General features: G+C 33.6%; 1 protein-coding gene across 1 annotated transcript in view; it reads right to left on the bottom strand.

Moving 5' to 3' along the window:
• Positions 1 to 25,022, bottom strand: part of LOC123692449 — a 50,559-nt gene that overhangs the window by 21,616 nt on the left and 3,921 nt on the right. The window contains exon 2 of the mRNA XM_045637197.1: positions 13,178 to 13,215. The gene's annotated coding sequence lies outside the window, so the exon portion shown is untranslated. The remainder of the gene's footprint in view (positions 1 to 13,177; positions 13,216 to 25,022) is intronic.

Below are 25,022 nucleotides of genomic sequence, written 5' to 3' on the forward strand. Positions count from 1 at the left end.
GAAGCTGGGATAAGGCCATGTAATTCAGTTGCACATTCCCCGAAATGAAGTCGATAAAAAACTGAGAGACTGGCAATTTTGCGGCGATGACCAAGGCTCAGAAGCCGGTTTTCGAATAGCCGGTCGTTTCCAATAATTCGCTTGGCGCGACGTTCCATAGCTTCCAGAACATCGAGGTGACATTTGGCGGTACCTGCCCAGAGGTGGCAGCAGTATTCCACACAAGATCGAACTTGAGCTTGATAAAGAGTTAAAAGCTGTTCAGATGTGAAATACTGCCGCACCTTAGCTAGTATGCCAAGTTTTTTGGCTGCGAGTTGAGCTTTGGACGTAATAAACTGGCCAAAGTTGAGGGTTGGCGATAGTGAAACTCCAAGCATTTCTAAGTTATCGGCTAGTTCTATCGACACACCGCGGAAAGAGGGAGTTAAGGTGAGGGGACTCCTTTTGGCAGAAAAAAGACACGCCTGTGTTTTGGCAGCATTAAACTTCACTAAGTTGGCATCTCCCCATTGAGATACTTTTTGTAGAGTCTGGTTTATTCGCTGCACCATGGCCTCTCTCTCGTTCTGGATGGTAACATTAGTTGCACGAGCATTTGACAGGTATCTCTCCACAACCGTACAATCGTCTGCATACCCAAAGATGTTTGATTGGAGAAGGTCATTTATATGTATCAGAAAGAGGGTTGCGGAGAGAACAGACCCCTGAGGTACGCCGGCGTTGATTGCCAATTGATTAGACGAGCAGCCGTCAATGACTACCCGAATAGATCGTTCCCTCAAGAAGTCGGCTATCCAAGCTGTGAGGACTGGAGGTAAGCCGTAGGAAGGGAGCTTGCTTAGAAGGGATTCGTGCCAAACCTTGTCGAAGGCTTTCGAGATATCCAATGATACCGCTAATGCTTCACCATGGTTCTCAATGGCTTCTCCCCATAGGTGCGTGGCGTGTACTAGAAGGTCGCCAGTTGATCTTTTAGGGCGAAAACCGTATTGCCGATCGTTCAGTAGATCGTTGGCCTCTAGGTACGCGAGAAGTCGATAGTTCAATGCACGTTCCATAATCTTACATAGTAAAGACGTGATTGAAATCGGACGGTAATTGCACGGATCAGCACGGCATCCCTTCTTAGGCACTGGCTGCACGTTGGCAAGCTTCCAAGCCTTAGGTACAATTCCAGACGAAAGGGAAAGGCGAAATAGGCGCGTCAGAATAGGAGACAACTCGGGTGCACAGGTCTTCAAAACCACTGCAGGAATCCCGTCGGGCCCACTGGCTTTATTCACATCAAGATTTTGCATAATTTTTAATACTTCTTTGTTGGTAATACGAATTTTTGACATGTGTGAGCCACGGTGGGGTATTATCGGTGGACTTAAATTGGTATCGTCGAGATGTGAATTATTAGCAAACAGTGAGGCCAGAACATCGGCTTTCTCTTTTGCTGTATGAGCCAGGTTACCGTCGGGTTTCAAGAGTGGTGGAAGTGAAGACTGAGAGAAGTTAGACTCAATAGTTTTTGCTAGAGACCAAAAAGCTTTGCTACCGGGTGGATATTTTGCAAGCTTTTCACCTGTCCGTCGGATATGATCATGTCGAGCTTTTTTCAAAACTTTTTTGCATGACTTGGCCGCTCTATTGAAGGATCTCTTTTTTGCACCAACATCGGGTAATTTGCGAGTGCGAGCATCGACCCATGCTTTGAAGGCGTTCTGTTTAACATGATCAGCTTGCCTACATTCCTTGTTAAACCATGGTCTAGCTTTGTCAACCGCGAGAACGTCAGAGAATGGAATGTAATATTCCATTCCCTGACGGATAACGTCGGTAACATCATCTGCAACTTTCGATGGGTCGGTGGAGGAGAAACATACTTGCCGCCAGGGATATGATGCAAAAAAGTGACGCATCTCGTCCCAATCAGCTGACTTGTATCTCCATATTCTTTTTCTTCCTCTTATAGTGCTGTCTGGAGGAGAATATGTCGACACTGACTTAACCAGACAGTGGTCGGATGATCCCAGTGGAGCGGAAACCGTAACCACATATCGGTCTGGTTCAGTTGTCATAAAAAGGTCAAGACAATTAGCTGTGTGGTCTTCAATATCCGGGACCCGAGTAGCTTCATTCACCAGCTGGTAAAGGTTGAAAGATGTGGCGAAGTTAAACGTCTCTTTTCCAGCATGGTCAGTCTTCTTGAATGGGTATAACCAGTCTGCATGACACGCATTAAAATCTCCCAAAAAGACGAGTTGGGCTGTAGGGTATAGTTTCTGTGTGCGGTCTGCTGCTTCACTGAGGTAATTGAATAGACGAGTTGTCTCAGAATTTCCGCTATGCGATCGGTAAGCACATGCATACACAATTTTTTCACAGCCTGTATCGACGAGGGCCCATAGGACAGAGAAACTGGGTTCTTCAAGGTGACGGAGACGCAATAGGCAAATGTCATCGCGGACATAAACACATGTGCCTGCCTTGGGGTGAAAGTTGTATTCAAGAGCATAACCGGGGTACATGAGGTATGTCGCGTCAGCAGGACACTTGATCTGAGTCTCCGTGAGAAATAGTAAGTGAGGCTTTTCTGTCTCGAGATGGTGGTGGACAGCGGTGAGATTGGAGTGCAGACCTCGAATATTTGAGAGGTGCACTGTTAAAGAGAGGATGTGCAGCCGCTGAGGAAACTTACTACTTTTATGGACCTTTTTCATGTTTTTATTTGGAATGGACGAAGAATAGGCGGGGAGATAAATAGTAATTGGATTAGGCTTCACGAATAGTGCCTCCTAAGTGAGCAAAGATTTGTACACTTATGGGAGTCTAGATTGGAGACTGCGGGGACGCCCGAAACCCCCTGAATATCGCCAACGGGTCCTCTCGTCCGGTCGCCAACCGGCACGTTGGAGCCAACTCAGGATTATACACAGGCGGCGGGGCAGCCTTTCACGGGTGGCTAACCCGCTAATTGGGCCCCCTACAACCTGCGGTCGGCCAGCGGTTAACCGTTTCTTCGGATCCCGCTACCCTCCACATCTAGACACCCGGCGACGAAATACTATGCCACTGGATTCGACTCATAGACGTAAAGCAAATTATACAATACATTTATCATCCCAAATGGTTTCACCAGACCTCACACCGGAACACGACAACGCTGCGAACATCATCGCTTGGCGGCATGGCGTCGTCAGGTGGGTGGTGACTAGCCACGACATAAAGTCTCCCACCAGAATAAGAATGCTCGTTTTGCACAACCCGGGGGGCACGTGTAGGGAATCAAGTGTTAACACCTACGGACGCGAGCATTAGCACCCCCTAAACTTTAGGAATACATATATATATACCTACTTTCCATTGCTTTTCCTGATTCCAGATTACCCCAAATCCCTATTGAAAATTTTAGATTTTGTTAAGTGTTAGCCAAAGTTTATAAGCAATTAATTTAATTATTAAATAAAATAATAAGGTCCTGATATGAAATGTCCTTGTATATTTACGAGAAAATTATGTATCTTTGTATTAACGGGTTTCAAACACATGGTTCATACTTCGAATTCCTACACACCATTACCATTTGTGTTACATCAGGCATAAGTAATAAGCTTATGGCCATTAGCCGGCCGCTGGTAAATCGTTATCGTCGGCGAATTATAAACACGCTCAGTTAATAGGAATATAGATACTATGAGAGGTAATTCATTATATGAAAGTGAATGGATAGGCAGTGCCCATCTGGTACTCAGTTTTAGCGTGGGTGTAGGTAGTTGTAGGCTTCCAAGTTCCAACGAAGCCTAACCTTTATACGTTTATCTCTCTTAGATCTAGTTTCTCGCTTTCAAATTTCAACTATACATATATTTAGTAGAAAATCTAGGATTAATTCAAAGTATTAATAATTTTAATGTTCAAGAGATAGTAGACCGTACGAACTAGCAATTACTAAGGTAATTGCTAAAGTTGATTGTAATGATAGAATTTGCGCTCAAATATGAGTTGCTAAACAAACTTTAAATGAAAGGAATTTCTCTTCTTATGTAATTTATTCTTATTTTTAATTGCCATACTGCCAAAACAGCCTCTCTTGTATATTACGTCTTCAATTATTTCGTCGGAAGAAGGCGATAACATGACTGTAAATGATTTCCCCTTTGATCATTGATTTGTAATTTATTTTAGGCACGTAACGCGCCAACCGTCCTTACCAGGGTGAACCTTCAGTTCACCCCCGCGTCCGCGTTAAAATGTAAAAGCCCTTCTGGCTAACATTGAGAAACACCATACAAAAAAAAAAAAAAAAAAAAAAGCCAACCGTCCAGTCATACAAAGGAAGTATTACGTATTACTAATTTCTTTTAAAATATACGATAGATAGTATTGTAAATATAGAAAATACGTAAAAGCAAGTTTCACCTTGCGCGAAAACTAATAAAATGACAATTAAGAATTTAATAATGCTCTACATTTTATAAAAATTGGATTTATTTATTTTAATTTATGAACATGAAAATTAAGTTCATATTACAACATACTATTTAAAAACAATTCATGTTTTCATTTTATGTAAAACGCAATACAATTAGAAACTAAACATCTAATCACATTTAATTACGGAGTCTCATGTTGTTCACCGTTTTTCATACATTTCTACTTAATGCTGATGATTTGCAGATTTCAATTATTAACAGTCATGGTGTACATTTTGATATTAACATGGCATCCTCTCACTTCCGAGTTTCGATGTGTATTATTTAAGTGTGAACAGTGAACACGAATGACATTTTTAAATCGTTATTTGCACCCGAGAATAAAAAATCTAGCTGAAGCATGAACAGAGCATAACCTTCAAAATGCGACTAGCATTTTTAATTACTGCAATTTTTCTTATCACTACGAGATAAGCGCAATTTTCTTTCATTATGCTAATCTTTATTTAATCTCTAGAACATTCGTAATGTTCGTTTTATGTGACTTATTGTTTGTTTCTTATCAATCTTCTCGAAAATCTAGCAAACATGAAATGGTTTTGATGTTCTAAATAATTATCGACTATCGTCTATTATTTTGGTGTCCTTTATTTAGTCGAGACGTTTATTCGTGCTCCGTCTAATTGTAAGTGAAGTTTAAAAGCTATTACGACAGTGTCAAAAGAGAAAGGGAACAAAGCGTTGCACAAAATCGCAACAGAGTCAAACGAAACGCGGTAATTGGTAGAAAATAACTAAACAGTATGTGTCAGATGACTGATAATAGCATTAGGCGCTCGCTCGAGAATGGGGGGAAAAAACACTATCAAGCAGTGAAAGTGTTCGGAATTTTCTCGTTAAGAATACTTGTAAATGTTGGTAATGAAATTGTTTGCACGTGATCGTTAATAACTCATTTATGTCAACAAAAAGTGAAGAGATAAAGTCGATCGAGGCGACGAGGTTAGAAGCGCTGGGACAATAAACTGCTTTATGGTGGTGTATTTATAAAGGGCGACGTGAGATGCGAAGCATGTGAGTCTGCGAAACTGAAATACTCGCGGACTAACTATAAATAGTCCTAGAAATAAAGTACTATAACTATTCAATCTGCGCTAATTACATCTTGTACTCTTGTTACAAAATAACTTCCAGAAATAAGTACTTATGTCTTACACCGTTGTTATGTAAAGCTATCTTTGATAGACAATGTCTCTTGATCCTTATATTATAACACATGAAAAGAGTTACCTATCTAAAAGGTACGTTTATTGTTACGAAAACTATAAACCTTGCCTATTATTCTGCAAACTGTGACGTCATTACACATACGAATTCCTTAGTAATTAGAGCAGTGCTATTAATTTCACCACATGTCAGTTTTGGGTTACACGTGCACCGCAAATAATGTTTTTGCTTGGTATCCTTCAAAATCGCACGTCTATTAAACAAAATGAATTTGTAATGTTGTAGCGTTTAGCTACTATTATGTATTCTGTGATGTTGTATGAATCACCGTGACAGCGTCTTTACTTATTCATTTATCGATAGGAAAATACTTCTGGCCCTTATTTCTTTCTTTGTGAAGGATTTAAACTTATCATTTTATTTCAGGAAAAAGTCTTGTTCTTTTTGTCAACCGATTTATTAAACACAAGTAAAATAAATTCCGATTTTTTTAAAACCCCAAGTTTCCAAATTATGGAAAAATTTTGAGATAATTATTCGTTATATATAAAAAGACAACCACTTTTATTACTAAGTACAATTTTTTTTACCAGATTATTACGATATTATTTCTGTTAACGAGAATTGAAGTAACTTTTATGCAAATTGGTATCAAAATATATTATAAAAAAACGTTTATTAATTCTCTCAGATAGGTATTATTTTTTCATAGTAATAAAGGTTTATCTGTAGGTTTATTTACCTATATAAGTACTTCATAAAAAATAATTATTAGACGCAAAAAATCACGGAAATTTCTTAAGAAAAATAATGATCTATAATATAAAAATGATCCGCCAACACGCACTTGGCCAGCGCGGTGGATTATGGCCTGTACCCTCATAGGAGGCCCGTGTCCCAGCAGTGGGAACGTATATGGGCTGATGATGATGATGATGATGATGAATATAAAAATGAATCCCTTTTTATAATATTCCTTGAAGTTCGAGGATGGTTCTTATGTAGAGAAAACGTGAATATGTACCACGGGCGAAGCCGTGGCAGACCGCTAGTTAATTATAAATGTTTCTGATGTTTAAAACAATTATTTTTATATATTTTTTTAAATTTAGTTTAATCTTTGCGTTTCTATACACTTCGAAAAAAAAAACGATAAGATTTCTTCACAAAAGTAAAGAAATTCAAAGCCTTTTACTTATTTCGATAAACTGATGTCACGACAACAATAAAAAATTGTAAAAAATACTTTATTACTTTTAGATAAGGTATAAAATTGAGTATTTTTAAAAGGCTTTAGTTCTAAGATGGCGGAAGCATTTTGTCGTAATCTTAGAGCAACAGTTGGAAACAGATTTCGTGACATTTACAAGGAATAATGAATGATAAGCTACTTTTGTTAACCATATTTAGATCTGGTTCGGTTTTAATGATTTGTATCTTTGAACTACTTAGTATATTTTTAAATTTTAAATTTAAAGCTGTTTTAGAATTTTTCAATTAATATGCAACATTTCATTGTTTATTTTGTTACTCTCCTATCACAAAATTTTACTGCAAAATATGTGTAGGTAATAAATACGATGGTATAGGTAGTGAACTATATATTCTGATAATAAAAAAATATTTTCGCAGAAATATGTAGAGAAAAACCATGGAAATCAAGTAAACCTTTTGAAGTTATACTTCTTTTGGCGCGATGGAGAAAAATGATGAGAGTGAATTTTTACGATGCGCGCGCACACCGACACCTAAATTTAACAGCATGAAGTTAGTTCTAGGTGGTATGAAAATTGATAACTATGTTCAAGTTGTATATTCTAGTATTTTTTCCATACGCCAAAGAAGTATAACTTCTAACGCGTGTACGTAAGTACACACACTCTTTTTTTGATAATGTTTTTATTATTTGCAACAACAGTGTCTTAGTTACCATACTATGAATACAAATTATAAAATACCGTTGTGTGTAGCCTGCGATTATATTTTTAATCTGTGCCATCTGTCTGTGGTCTGTAAGATAATTGACAGTTGCGTAGGCAGTGCACTAAACAAAGTCATAATTATTTTATCAAATAATTGTTGTTATTGAATGAATCCTACATAATATACCATTAACATGTGCACAAAAGATTATCTACAGATATTTTAGAACGAATCTTTAACATTTTTGATAGATTTTAGTACATAAATAAATATCTACTAAATATTTTTAATACAATGTAACCACAGATCACAGAAAATGTAACATAAATCTTTGGTTAAATAGTAATAATAAGTACTTAGTTTTTAAAGCGTCATCTTTTATTTTACAAGGGTTTTCTTATACCATTTACCTTCAAAGACCTTTTATAAATTAAGTTATAATTAACTCTTCTTAAGATGTTATTGCTGTGATAGCAAATTGAGTTACAAGGTAATTCGCGTTTTCCTGCAAATAACTGAATCATCGTTTTTATTCATATCTAAATTTAAATCTTTATTTACAAAAATAAAACCTTACAAATAATTCTCTTGTATTTTTACTTATTTTTGAATATTAGGTCTTAATTCTTATACTTAGGTAATATACTATTAATATTTCCGGAAGTAATCTCAAGTGTTGATAGCTTCCGCGATTTATTTCCTTTCAAACGATATTAAACTGAAAATTATAATTTAAATGTATCCCTCACTTGTCTCTAATTACGAACAGTAGTTGATATACGACAGTTTAATTTGACTGTTAGCATGTGGTTGCTATAACGAGAAAATGAGAACAACCCGCGGGCAAAGCCCTTATTGCGACTGAAAATGTTTTAGACATCAAATTCGTAGCCAATTTCCGAATATCGAGGTTAAATATTGAACAGTCAAGGATGCTTAAAATGTAGCTTATTTATACAGCATATATATTTTTAATAATTTGTAGCTTTTCCCTAAAAGTTAATATAGTTATTATTCTGTGCTAAAATGTACAAAAATCTCGTGATAGTACCTACCTATTGTAAAAGTCATGATTGTCTACTAGTCCATATAAATCCTATTATAAAATCTCTATTCCATAGACAACAAACTTACTAACAATTCCTTTTCAGTCTGCGATTTCAAGATAAGTACGATCTTTTTATTAACTTTTGTTCGGTCAGAAAGCTACTTAGATGAAAATTGATAAATTGGGCGCAAGTCTAAACGCTATTGTATTGTTTCTTATATCTCTGATATCGTGTTTTATACTGGTGGTAAAAGGTGAATTAACAATAACGAGACCAATTTAAACTTTTAACAAAAGATAGGCGATCGCACGAATGACGGATTACATTTTTAATACTAGTAGTATCCGCTCTGGCTACACCAGTTTTGGGAATTGGGATAAAAATACACAATTTAAAAAATATTCCGATCAAAAAATACAAATATTCCGATCGTTACCTTTCAGCATAATTTGGGGTATAACAACAAAAGCTTTTAATTTTCTTTACCATATTTTTGTTATGTTCGTTCGCAAATATTGCAAATTTTCAATAAACTGAGCGTTAGAGTGAAAAATTATTTGAACGTGTAATTGATTGTAATTTACTCATATGTTAATTTTTTCATTACACTAGGTACTATCTCTATCTTAATATATATAAATCTCGTGTCACAATGTTTTTCCTCAATGGACTCCTAAACCACTAAACATATTATAATAAAATTCGCACACCATGTGCAGTTCGATCCAACTTGAGGGATAGGATAGTTTTAGAGAAAGCGGGCGAAGCCGCGGGCGGTAAGCTAGTATACTTATAGATATAGTAGTGTTGTGACTATTGACTGATGTTATAGAATCAGTGCATGCCAGACTCAACACACAATAATTGTTTTTTTTTTTCTTCTTCATTTCCAGTAGTTACTTTGAAGTTACTCCAGGACATGGTTATTTCGTTCAGAGCCGTGAGAACACGGACGCATGTCAAGGCGCGTCGTGATCAATTCAATGCAACTGAACGTCCTTATAGTACTTGAACCGAATGATTTATTCAATGTTTTCGACTGGAAAGTTTCCCTAAAGCTCTGTTTGCGTATTTATTAGTGAATCATCACAAATGACATTTATTTTTAGGGTTCCGTACCTCAAAAGGAAAAAACGGAACCCTTATAGGATCACTTTGTTGTCCGTCTGTCCGTCCGTCTGTCAAGACCCTTTTTCTCAGGAACGCGTGGAGGTATGAAGCTGAAATTTATATCAATTACTCAGGTCTACTGTCCCTTGAAGCTGTGAAAAAATCAAACTTCAAAGCCAACGCAATCAAAAGATACAGCCGTTTATGCCGCAAATTTTCGACACTTGCAAGGGAATCAAAACCTAGGTAGGTACAGGGTGCTTCCCGTGAACTCAGAATCTTGAAATTTGGTTCGAAGCAACGTCTTATAGCATAGATAAAGGAAAAATTACGAAAACCATAAATGTTTAGTTACATCACATAATATATATTTTTTTAATAATTTTAAACTTACTACCCATTTCCTCATAAACGCGTAGAGGTATAAAATTCAAATTCATACCAAATTATGGTATTAAATACGTAAGTAGTAAATAGGTATTAAATACAGAACCCTCGGTGCGCGAGTCCGACTCGCACTTGGCCGGTTTTTTTACTAGGTACATCCTATATTTTAATATTATTAAGGGTAATATAAAACGCAAGTTTCTAACTTGAAAAATGTTCTCGTTAACTTTGGAGTAATGTCAAACGATCAAGCTTTTTGTCATGAAAGCGACAGTGACAGACGGACAGACTTACTTTCAGAATTATTTACTATTACGTTTTTATTGGACCACGTTCGTACTCATTCTATTCTGCTTTTGAAATCTTTCAAAAAGTTAATTAAGTTGTGGCTTCGTAACTTAGATTAAAAACATTGTTCCTCCAATTAAACTTTTATCACACTTGAGTAAACATTACTATAAATTAAAAATCGATAATATAGCGAAGGTTCTGGCAAGAATATTAATTGTTGATTTATAACTGTTTTCAAGATGACGTTAAAAATCCTCACAGAAATATTTATAAATTTACTAAAAACACGACCTCATGCTTTATGGGATATTATATAAGCCATTGCACACAGAAAGTTAAATCTATGGTTAAAACCATTAACATTTAACTGTAGGTCAATAACGGAAACACCTTGAAACAATTATATGCTTTTTGGAGATGTCGTCCAAATATTTTGAACTTAATTGTCCGTAGAGCCAAGGACGACGATTATTGTTGTCGTGATTTGAATGGCAACCTTTGTGATGTTTATGTAAAGGATTAGTTCATTTAATAGTACCGACGGTTTATACAAATTAGATCAATAACATTGACCAAAAAGTTTATTTGTATTCTATATTCTACAAGCTGCGCTCCGCGGTTTCACCCGCGTGGCTCCGATATATGATATTTAGCCCATAGCTATAATCAATGAATTGGCTATCTAACACTGAAAGAATTTTTCAAATCGGACCAATGTTGGTTCCTGAGATTAGCGCGTTCAAACAAACAAACTCTTCAGTTTTCTAGTATAGGTTACCTACAACAGCCGCCCGCTGTTTTTTTTATTGTTGTGTTTTACAGTCTCTGGTAGAGTGTAGGACAATGTTATCCGCACAAAACTATCGAAAATTGAAACTTAAATAGTGTAACATTATTACGGCAAACTTCAAAATCGATTTCAATGAAATTTGGCAAGGATCGTGTCCCCGCGGGGTAAGGCGTAGGCTTATAATTGGTTGGAAAGCCTTAGGCAAAATTGAATAGTTGGAGTATTGTGCAATGCACAAACTTATAGCGGGCTAATATCATGTTAATATGCAGTGACTGTATTGTTTTACGTGTATAGATATATTATTAAGTAGGATAATTCAACAATACATGAATAGCGCAAAATTCAACAAAGCCTACATGTACATTATATGTATTTTTTTACATTTTGAAATAAAAGTTAATAAAACTGCAATAAGTAAAGATAAAATATAGCATCGAAGGCACAGTTAAGTACGTGTTAGATAGGTACCAGAATTATTGAAATCATATGCATCTTCTTTTTTATTTTCATTTAAGAGATAATGCTCATTAATTAAATTTTTCATAGAGGATTAAAACTTGGCCGTACGAAACGTTATTAAAACGTTACCTAATATTTGTTGTTTCTGGTGTTTATTTTCAAGGAAGCAGATAATCTGCGAAGTTGAATCTCGGATCGACCTTTGGGCAACCGGTTTGTGATACAAGTATTACTAAATTATACCTAACGAGACGAGATCCGATTGACTTGCAGTGAACTCGCTCATTATTTCTATTCATATTTCATACATAGCTTTTTGGGACCAATACAGCTATATAGCTACATTTAACGCGGCTATGTACAGTAGGTATATTCTACTGAGAAGAAAATTCTCTTATGAAGACGTTCGTACGGTCTATTTCTTAAATTAATCACATGGACATTCTGAGCATAAAATATTATTATTATTATGTGTCATTTTCTTTACCTACTTCAACTTTCAGCTGATTCATTCATTAGTAGACAATTAATTTCTAAAAACAAAACAATTCTACTATTAGGTTAGCCTTAAATCAGCGAAGCCTTCAGGTACGACAGAAAAAATATATAAAAAAATTCAGAACAATCCTTACAAAATCTATTCCCATTTAGACAGGCGAAAGAAAACCAATAAGTTCAATTAAATAACACAAATTTTGCACACGTTCTTATGAAATTTGCATTGATTTGTTTTGTTATGGCCTCAACTCCTATTTTGGTTATGTTTATGTCAAAAGCAGCTACGACAAGCCTTGTGCAAGCAACCAGCAAGGTTCATGCACAATGCTGATGTTAGATAACCCTCGTTATAATAATTAATTAGTTAGATTTTTGTATTCGTTTCTTAATTATTGTTCTATCATAATTATGTGGGTTATGTAAGGATTTTTGGAGACTTGGAGTATCTCTTATTACGATCAATGGAGGAAATATTTTGGTTAAATATTATGTTTCTGTCGTTCTTGTTTAGTTTTGTTTATAATCTGTTTAGCTTACTCTTATGTTCATTTTAATCTCTTTCTCACATATTAATACAATATGTGGGCTTGAAATGCTGAACTTGTAGAGTAGCAAATGTATAAAATCTTGTTATGTTAATAAAAATCAAGCATAATGTTTTATAACACGTTTGCTTTATTCATTTATTTAATTCTCAAATAATAATATTTGTTTAAAGATATCTAGGACAACGTTACAATAGACTACACAATTCCGAGTAAAATAAAATAAAACATAACATTCTTTCTTATCTAGTTAAGGTTTTTTTTATTTGAATGTTGCTGAAATCATAGACCATGTCTGAATATTATACTAGTATGTACTAGGTATGTACATTTAAATGTAACTGAATCGAAAAAATCTCTATAAGTAGGTACCTACTTCTTTTTAGGATTAATCGTTAACAGATTTTTAAAACCAGTTTTTGATCTCCTTTTGAATCGAGTTTAAAATAAGACTAATTAATAGATACTTACAAGTTTCAATCTTCAGCCAATCCTTTAAGAAGACTATCCTGCAAGGAAAAAAATACCTATATTAATTCATAAATCTATAATTAGCCGGCAAATGGTTTTTAAATGTCTGAAAAATAAATGTTGTATTGCAAGCCGACAGATTTTGTTTTGCGCTCGCCACAAAAAAGGTAACTGACTGAAACGACTTCTTAATTATAAAGCTGTGTGGACACAGGGTGATATAAATAGTTTTATATATATTATGGTTTTAAAATACTTAATAATTGTTAAAAAAACTTTGCATGTTTGAAATAATGAAAGTTTATTTCGTTAATTTAGTTTCCAATTCATTTATCACATTCTAGAATTTAGTTAGTTTCCAATTTCCGTAGATGTGAAATCTATTTTATGTAAGTGAATAATGACATGAAGAATTTGTAAATATAACCCTTTTACATAAATACGTTATCAGAAATGCGGTTCAAAATACTTTATGGTTTCAGGTCTACACAGACGAATGAAGTCTCCAAATTGAAAGGCAATTGTTGATCGCCAAATGTTTGGCTCAGTATGCACCCAGCTCAAGACAGCCTGTATCAAAACAAGTTGCGGATTTACTCTGGAAAGGCTGACGCCATTCTGACATAATATTATAGCCTTCATTGCAGAAATAATGTACAAATTCTGCTTTACTTTGAAAAACAAAACCGCTAAAAGATTTACAAAACTAGTAATTAGCAAATATAAATGAGTCTAACAATAATAATATTTACCAATGTAAGTATGTAAAAAATTAACGTAAATACGTAGCGTTTTCTATAGTAGGTATTTCATAGTTGACATTAGAGGATACATTTTTATTTCTTAGTGTCGATTAAATATATATAAGTATTTTCCAATACATATAAGCACTAAGTAAATAATCATAACATTAACGATGACCCTCAAATAAGCACTATTTTAATTTATTTTTATTATAAGTAATTACTTCCTTAATCATCTTAATACATTACCTACAGGTTTATATACACCTATAGCTTAGCGACTAAAGACATAAAAATAAATATAATTAATGCCCCAATAAATACTGATGTATATTTTATTATTAATATTCTTGAAAGTCTCCACTTCATTTGACCATACGTGTTACTTTTTAATAATCTGCAAATATAATGTTTATTTAAATTAAATAAATAATAAATGTACATACGCATTCATAATTAATTATTACTTTCCGGTTTCAGGTCTTTTTTTTTATAATAATACAAATATGGCGATACACGCCATCTTTTATTATCTAATATAACTTAGTATGAAGAAAAATCTACGTACCTATTAATATAATTGTATAGAATTAAAAATGAATAAATTATAAATATCTGTTCTACATACATTTTAAACCGTACATTAATAAGGATAATGCGCAGTTATTTTTAAAATGAATTGTTTAAAATGTAGTTGAAAATTGTTTATGCCATACCTACCTACTTTACGTTCTATTAGTGGGAGTATTCTAAGATAAAACTTTGCGCAACAAATAATTGTTGCTCTTGGAATAGTTTGACTATAAATGAAGACGCTGTAGTACACACAGCATAAGTAGAATACTTCTAACAATAATTATCTTTTGTTGCTACATCCTTGAATTACACACGATATTAATATAATAAATGTTCTGAGAAAATTATGCTGGCCTTATGATTGCTCTTCAATGTCACCAAATCGTGGAAGTTTCGCAATATCAGGAAAACATTTAATCAATAAATATTTCAATCGTCTATTTATTCTATCCACGTCAAAATGAAAACGTTAATTAATCTATTCATGTTATTTAAAGCAATAATTATAAGGGTTCAAAGCTTTCAGCGTGCACGGTGCATTGATTTGAAAAATTCGAATGTAACCTTTTTAGTTTTTACAGAGTTTTGCCACAGATAACTAAATGGCTTTGCTCATCCTCAGCAATAAACAATGTAGAGTCAAGAGCGTCGTGTTCGAATCTCAAATGTTTTATTTAATTAGCCGCCTAGATCCATGTTCTTTGAATTCGACAGTTACAAAATAGTGAAAGGCATCAAGGCCGTGGCAACAATGCTACACTTATATATCTGCGATACAAGACCACCGGAAGACGGCTCATAAAGCACCTTTGTTCGAGGATCCTTCTTAAATTTGACCGGCCATGATAGATGCTATGTTTGTTCACTATTGTATATCATGTAATATGATAAGTAGCTGGATTATATAGGATTTTAATTTATATGTTAGAATTCAACTAGGTTGGCACAGATGTAATATTATGAGGTAGGTACGCTTGACAACGTAGGCTCAATCCTTCTATTGAAAAATATTGCGATATAAATTATAAATATGTGCATGTATGTGTTTCTCTAGTAGGTGCATTATAGTGTTTATATTATGAGTAATATGTTACTTGGAAAATAAAGTATATATTTAGTACATTCTTCAATCTGATAGTTGTCATATTAAAAGTTTAACATAATAGTGAATACTGCATAGCGTTGTGTTAACTACCTATGTCTGGGAATATTTAAAAAGTCTGTGTGTTACTTAATCTTCTTTTACTTAATTTTCAGATAAAATGAAAATACAAGAGTTTGTACAGATGCATACTTATTACGTAATATTTTAATAACGCCGCGGCAGTGTCTATTTTGAAGAGCATTACTTTATAATCTCATTTTACGAAAACTGTTGATACTTTGTACGGTATTGTTGGTACTTTGAGTCTCTTTTTATACAGGTTTTAATAAAGATTACTGTCTCATTACGTATTATAATCTAGTTTAATGTTCTCATTTGTAAACTGCACTAGACCGTGGATGCCGTTATATTATGACATTCGACTTGGTACTGATTTAAATTTCAAATTCATATCAAAGACTAGAATATATGAATGTTATAAGTTATACTTGTTATTTATTTTTTTTAATTCAAAAATAATGATGCCATTAATGAAACTATGAAAGTTAGAACATTCGAGAAAGACGAATGTGAGATCAGTTCATCAAAAAGTCCTTGAAAAATCAATAGGTCCTTACCTACGTGATGGTTTCTACATTATTTTATAATAACCATATTACAACAATAATTGTTTTACATAACCTTGAATATAAAAATTGAACATAATAATATAATCTATCCAGAAAGCCAAGCATTAGGTATAAAATTTCTAATTATTATATATCAATTATCAATAGATCCACGTACACAAAACAAACGGAAATATAAACACACAGACGCTGTCCATTTTATCGTTCTATTCTAATATTTTTTGCTTACAAGCGATGTCAGTATTACAAAACACAATATACAATACTTTTTAACCACAATCTCTGAGATTTTGTCCTAAGAACTGCATTGTTAACCATTCTCTTTAATTTCCTTTGTTCCCTTAATTTGAAGACCATTCGTTTATAAAAATACGAGAAACAAGCGACAAACCGGTCTGTTCTTTTAATTGCACTTTGCATACAATTTGCGCAATCATTATACTGGTTATTACCCCTCACTTGCGAGCTTAAAAAGGCACTTACGATATATTTTACAATTTGCTTATATGATTATTAACAGGCGCTTGGGCACTTTCGTATCGACGTTTGCGACGTCATTTGCATAATTATGAAATGTATAGCTATACAACGCGTTTTCAATTAGCCCGTTGAAGCTTTTATCTGATTGGCTAATGCAGCAGAGTGTGTGTTGGAAAAAAAATGATAAAAGTGCTTAGTGCCATTTACCTGGTACCTACCAACTGGTTTTGATTGTAGGTGCACTAGATGCGATTCTCGGTAATCAGGTCCGCTTGTAAAGTGTAGAAATCAGGTCTTTTATCTTTTATCGGACGATGTTTGTGGGCTCCGTGTTATTGATTTTGTTTTGTTGGTTATTTTAGTTCAGTTCAGCTCGGGATGGGCTATTGTAATTGCAATTGCTCTCGCGAAAAAGGAAAACAAAACCATACCTCACACGTATATATGTATCATCTATCATTTTTTAAAAGTTGATAAACTGTACATAATTTTTTCAATACAAGTTATTTCAAAAAGCTGATCATAACTGAATTTTATACTTCACGAATGCACTGCACATTTCTAGCTCTACGAATTTAAAAACGTTTTTACCTAACTAGGTTATGAACATCAGAGTAAAGTTACCTTATTCAAAGTTAATATTAAATTTTCCAATTTCACGTATAACGGGATAATTCCGAAATGTTTGCGCACTGCTGACCGCATAGTAAATAATTGGGCGACCCACATATAAAGTTTAGCTTGCTAAATATCTGCAAAGCTCTAAGGCTTACATAATCGGAGTTTCATTATACATGCAAAACGTTTTGCAGCTGAATACAGGACTTATTAATTGTTAGAACAATGTACATTTTCATGGTAATTTTTTATAGACTATCTGTCCACGGTTTTACCCGCGATGCACCGCTCCTGTTGGTCTTAGCGTGATAATATATAGCCTATAGTCTCTTCGATAAATGGGCTATCTAACACCGAAAGAATTTTTCAAATCGGACCAGTAGTTCCTGAGATTAATGCGTTCGAATAAATAAACAAACTCTTCAGCTTTATAATATTAGTATAGATTTATATTGGATAGCAAAACTGTGTAGGTAATTTTGTCAAAGTTTATTCATATAATTGACTATTTAAAAGACCAATCTTAAATCTTATGATTGCAATACCTATTCAATACTCAAAGTGTCCACGTGTCTGTTAGATCAAAGTATAATTCAACTTGTAAACAATGTATAATAAGATATGTAATTTATTGGTTTCATTGAGAATTAACTCAAACAATGAAGTCATACTAACGCAGGTAGGTAATAAGTAATAACTAACTTCCTTCCTTTATAGCAGGTTGGAATGATGTATATATGGAATCGTAGGAACTTATATGTGCTTATGTGTAATTTAATAAAAAATATAAATTTATATGTAAAACAATGGACAGATCACACATAGTACATATTTTATTACATATTCATCGAAAAGTCTCTACTTCAAGTACCAAATAGTAAAATATTTTTTGCTTATGCCTAGTTAAAATAATTGTTGAAAATTTTCAAATTCGCAAAATATTTTTTGTTTAATTACGTAATTGAAATTGTAGAAAGACGTTCCAAATAAACATTATTTCACAATAGCGCTCAATTGTTTCCGTAATGTGTAATATTTCCAAGTATAATGGCTTCGTCCGAAAGTTAGAAGTAGAAGCAACACAAAGATTAGAATAATGTACATAGTATATAATACCTACAAATGCACGTTGAACATCAAAACTTTACGCAAATTTTTCATATTTTACCTATCTGTTGCAGGTGTTACATTTTAGCTTCAGCTGGTAAGACAATTAAAAAGTTATTGTTTAAGTTTCAATAATTTATCTCCATCGTGAAAACTCTACCATGAATCTCAACCATAAATGTGACACATATTATCTACATATTACATTAACAATACATAAATTTATTTTTATTTCATTTAAGTTTAGGTATTCGATATAAAACAGACTTTTCGAGAAAGTGATACGACAGCACACAGCGATCTAGTCTGGTTAGTTGTTCAGTAAGATGAATCATAGCCTGAAAATCAGACTATTCAGACTTTCACTCACGCTGATCTACTAGCACTATAACTGGCATTTGTTTATAAACACCCAGTTACCTTTTGAGCGGTACACTTTCTTCAAAGGTGAAAAAATAGTTCATTAACCTTCCGTCTCCAGACAGATGATACGCTCGAATGCTCAGCTATTAGGAGGTTGAATTATCTTGGTAAAAACCTAAACTGTAAGGCGAAACAGGCCTTTTTATGTTTATTTGGCGACGTTTTATTTACCTATTGATTATATAATACGTTATGTAAGTGTAGGTATGTAAGTAATGAAATTAATAAATGCATTTTTAGTAAGGATATTCAGTACTCGTAAAAATACTTTTGTAAGTTGCATAATAATTATTACCTATACTTAAGCGCATATTGTGCTGATGCTCTACTTAATTACTATTACATTATTGGTGTGCTGTGTAGATTGCAATTTCTTTACAATATTTTCAATATAAAATGTACATTACGAGAAGTGAAATTTTGACTTGTCTGTTCTTGGAATATAACTTTGTTACATACAAAATCAATATTTTCCTCTACTTTTTCTTGTAAAATAGTTAATTAGTGACTCAAAGTAAAACGTGACTGCAATCAAGATTACACCTCTACAATAGATAAGAGATTGCTCAATCCGATGACGGACCTTGAAAAGTGGAGAAGTGAAACAAGAAAAGGTTAAGAAAACGAGACAGATTCAGTAACAGTATAATGTAATGGTATACGCCACTCGTGGTATCAGGTGCTAGAAATCGGAATGTTACTGCATTCGTGTCTCAGCGAGTCAAGCGAAACGGTTCACGTATATTTATTTCTTTTTATCTATCTTGCTAATTGATTACGGAGGTGGGACAGGAATTGGGAATTAGTAACTATTATAGTTCTAAGGTAAACAATTGGGTGTTTAATAAATTTATAAGTACTGCCACAGATATTAAATACATACTACTTAATGTACTGCCGAAAATTTCCCTTTGATGAAAATTGAGAATCTAGTTGATTTTAACATTGTTTCCGAACTAAAATAATTATATAAAAGACAGTTTAAATTCAAATAATATTTATAGATAAATTTCTATCAATTCTAGCAAATTCAATGGAATGGAACAAACTACGACAAAAGGAATAGTAGAATATGGTGTCAACGTGATTTAGTCCTCGTTCCATCATGGCAAATGTCAGCGCAATTCGTCTACGTTACACCACGACAGTCAGTCGTGGGGTGTGCAAAGAACAGGACTTTCCGATAAAAAGCCAATTTAAGCATTACAGAAGTAATTTTTGCAGATTGAAATGCAGAACATTGGCATCTGCGTCGGAAAGTCGTTTCAATTTAACTGAATAGAAAGTTTAGATAACAACACACTGCCACCTGCTTTCAGCAAAATGTTATAAAACAACCGAACCTAATTTACCTACCGTCGTGCACTGACTATGGTTTTTGCATGACAATTACCTATAGATATCAAGCGGCGTGTAAAGTTTATTTACAATTTAGCAGGGCACTCCTGGTGACCCAATTGGGGTAGATAATAACATGAGAAGTAGGTCAAGTGTAGCGAGGGGACTTCCGGCTCAATACCTCGTGTCCAATGTTGTGTTTAATAATCTGTACACGCTATTTGAACCTCCTTGATGGATTATTCGCTAGATTGAGATTTGAAATCCCTTGATTGTGGAAGCCTATATAGATCAGTATTATTTTTTCGCAAATATGCCTTACCTTAAGAGAGCTTTAAAAGCTCAATTTTAAAACATAAATCTATTCATAATTTTCTTTATTTTTAAAAAGTGATGCATATTTCCCAGAATGGGTATTAGTTATTACTTATTACCTATTTATCTATTTAATAATTCACTATATTTTAAACGGGTGATAGGTAATTCCAAGAAAAGTAACAAAAATTGGAAAAAAGTTTTATTTCTCGTGTCTTTTAATTTGGCAGCGAACTTGGTTGTTTACTTGAAATAATAAAAAGAAGAAAGTACATTATTTGAGGCGAAGTTCCGGCTATGAAGCGGAAGATAAAATGTACCTACTGCTTGATGAAATGTAAATTAAAGGTTTTGGTACTAAACAAAAAATATGATTATGATAGAGTGCTATGGAAAATGTAAGTATTGTGTACATAACTTTGTGGATAATGATATTTCCATTATAGTTAAAAATATTTAATAGAAAGTTTTGGAATCAGATTCAATCATCTTATAATAATGAATGGTGATATAATGTATTTGCATGAAAATTACATTATAAAAACTTTAAACTAGTTAAAAAAACTCTGCGTGAACTATCTTAATGCGCAGTCTGCCATCTCGCCTAATAACTATGTCCAAAACTTTAATACTCTTTGAGAATGTTGTTCTCATTCCCATTTAAAAAATATCAGTCAACATTTTCTGAACTAATAATGATTAATCGCCAATTAAAATTATTAAAACCTCTGCCTTATAAGTCAGTCAGTACGCTAATTGAACGCGTGTGTCATCGAAATAAAAAGTTAAAAATGCAAGTCAAACATTCTCAGGCTGGTTGAATCACGGTGCAAGTTCGCATGCGTCATAAAATAGAGATATACTACCTCTATAGACTGTAACTGTCTATAGTCTATGCTCAGCTTTGTATAATTGTATAGTCTATGGTCGCCGATGACTCAGTGTCCAATGTAAATTGTAAACCCTTTCGAGTTTCGAGTAACTGAGACCGGTTTCATACAATACATAATTTTCACTGCAACCTCCAGATTATTCTAAATTGTTTCATTTCCTTATACGAAATGGCAATATTGTTGTTTTGATCAACCTGTTTTATGTGTTTTGCTTTTAAGGCTTTGCGCTATAATGTCAACTAGTTTGATATGTTTAATTTTAGCAGCTTCTAATACACACAATAATTGGGTGTGTAATGTGACTCAGATCAGCGACCAATATTATTATTTTTAAAATAAATGTGCGATTCAATTTGCAAAGAAGAAAAAAGATACCTAACTGTTATTTCATCTCAAATTAGTGATATTGTATTACTCAGAAAATAACACGGATAAAAATATTATTGTAGTGAACGCGTCATTGCTTTTGTCCGATGTTGTGAACACAAGCCTTGTATGGAACAGTTGTGCAAACGAAAACCGGTTCAAAACATCGCTGAGCCCACAAATGCAATATTTTAGTGCACTCTTCGTACACAACACATAATTCGATACGTCGGCCTGTCCAACACGGTTTTATCTGCTTCAAGATTAAAGAAATCAGTTGTGGGTATATGACGCTGTAGCCTATACTTCTCAGCTCTCTTGAAATATTTTAACATTTTAGCTGGAGATTTTACTTAAGTAAACACAGTATCGGTAATTACTGTCAGTAATTAAATTCATTAATATTTAATAAAAACGGTAAGATATCTACTAGCTAAGAAAAAGCTCAAATCAGAAAGACACATAAGCACAGATTAAGGTAGTTAAGGTTTTTCTCTGAGCATTTCAATTCTCTCGTCACCCAGAAAAAGATTTTTCTTCTTCCAAAAATAAAAGAAACTGATATAGAATAAATTGTATCATAGTTAAAGGCAATTGAAACCATTAATAAGTTACTAAACGAACATCACATAACCATAACTATTGACATTGAACGCAGAACTACGCTTTAACCTCTGTTCGATCATTAATTGGTATTCACGCCGTTATGTCATTAACTATAGTTGGTCACGCCGCGTGTCAACGAACTAATTGGCGCAAGTCACAAAAGAATTGACGTGTTGACACATTAGATGCATTTAACTCTACTTGTGTACTCATTGTAGTCCATTTGCATCCATTTTGTCATCATGCTCGACAAAATAAATTCGTACATGGACTTGAAAGGTTTCTTTGCTGTTATCCTGTGTTGCATACTTATATTTCATTTATTTCTATATTGAGTTCCGGTACGATGTAAGTTTCTATCGGTTGTGAAGTATAATTTTGGTAAGGAGAGAAGTAAAGAGAGACTATGACTCCTTTGGGTAGTGGAATAACATCCGATACAACATTTTAGGCATTTTACTTACTACTAAGATACTTTTTATGAGAAATGTTATAAAAAAAAATGTTATAACACATACTCATGATTAATGCTCAAGATACTTCTTCACAATGCTCTTCTTTTAGAAGTGCTATAGAAATAATGCGTTCCTTCGTAAGATGCTCCTACTTTAAGATTTTATCTTAGAGAGCAACGCCTCTGAAAATCGCACACTCATTCAAAAGTCTTGTATAAGTGTAAGGAGCTTCTTTACAAATTATTTTCTAAAGAAATTTCAAAAATCTCTATGAATAGCCCTGTCCTTAAAAGAAGGTGTCTGAATTCGTTTTTTTTATTGTTAAATAAAGCTAAAAGAAATAAAAGACCTGGAAAATTTACAATGAAAAGAAAAGAGAAGAAAAATCGCATATTTTGTATGTTCTTAAGCTCGGTTAGTAAAATATGAAAGCGTGTCTCTGGGTCGGCAGAGTAAATAAATAAAACTGTTATAACCATTATTTACCCAACATCCCTGAAACCCACGATTTCCGAGACAAATAACTCCACTCTTATAAAGCTCTAGGAAAATACGCTACGGCTTTTCTTGAGTAAGTATACTTAACGAGCTAGTGAGGGGAAATGTTAAAAATACAAAGGGCGTATAAATTCTTTTATTACGCTCTATCTTGTAAAATAGTAACACATTTATTTACCTTCTTATTGTATTGTGTCGTTGGAAAAATAGTTTTACTTTATTAGATTTACGATTCTAATACATTTTTAATAGGAGTTTTATAAACTCTTAGAATTTCCTTCATGATTGATAGCTTTAAAAAAATACTACTGAATTATTTTTTTATATGAAGTTCCACCTTAATTTAAATAATGTTGAAAACTTATACCATAAAACAACTATAGCCTCTGAAAGGTTCTTAAAAAAATGTACATAAAATGTACATATAACATAAATTTAATAAATAAATTTCCTATCAACCATTCAAGGGTGTTACATTTCTATTGAACCCATTACTATAAATACATCTTAAATGCACCACTTTCGAGGGCGCCACCCCATACAGGGAATAAAGAATAGGAAATGCTATGTGAGACATATACTGATGAAATTGCAATACGTCGGGGAGTTTCACGGCCCTTTGTACTCGCTCACATCATTCATCCTCAGCGTACTATGGGAGTACTACATTCCCTCACAAACTTTTTCATACAAACGAGGTAGTAACGAAATTTCAGGCAGGTAACAGTACATTGCTCTTTTCGAACAAAACAATCGGATATTGTTATGCGAATTTACAATTGTACTTAGTGGAATTGATATAAACGCGATCGATTAAATGTTACAAGTTTGGTCGTCTTTTGTCCTTGTCACGTAATAACAAACTGATTAAACACGCTCCGATAAGTTTGAGATGATATATTACAGCTAAGAAAGTAAACTATTTCTTTGTAGGACCCTCGGTGATACTGTAGACGATGTGTTATGTTTATAGCGAGCTTCAGATATTTAACTTTATGATAACAGACACGGCTAACGCATATCTCCAAACTTTTTACCCCAAAATCCGGTTTACCAAAAATTTGTTGCCCTTTTATGAAGGCAAAGTGAAAAGTTTGGCAAATTTGTTCCTTTCTCCCTCTTCAATTTATCAGACGTTCATTAACAAATGGCTTCAGTCGATTTGTATAAACCACAGCTCATTATGAAACGTTTTCTGGGCTTATTCCTTTACAAATCTGTGCTATGTATAAAGTTTTAAAAATCTTGACTACGGAGATATACACGTCAAACCATTGTAGTGTTTATTCAACTATCCTAGTATTACATATCAAAAATGTATCTTTCTTAATAAGCTCCAATTTTGAAACTAAAACTGGGTTAAAGCAGTAACAATACATGAGACTTAAACGGCAAAATGTTTTAATATTAAGTATGTTTACTTTGAACAAAATGAGAAGTTCTCAAGCTTGCACAAACTAAACTAGGCTGCCCCTACTTCAAGAAAGTTCCTTAGGCTTTAATTTTGTACAAACAACTAAAGTTTTCTTGAAAAATACTCGGGACCGGAGCACGTAATTCATTGAAAATGTTGTTGAACTTAATTCATCTCAAATGAGGCTGTATAGCAAAGTTCTTTGAGACATGAGAAAATAAACAATAAACTGGTAAACCTTTGAATATTTAAGCGATATGAATACTAGTTTCCACTTTC

The sequence above is a fragment of the Colias croceus genome, chromosome 6, assembly GCF_905220415.1.
Source record: "Colias croceus chromosome 6, ilColCroc2.1".
In the NCBI taxonomy this organism is placed as follows: Eukaryota; Metazoa; Arthropoda; class Insecta; order Lepidoptera; family Pieridae; genus Colias; species Colias croceus.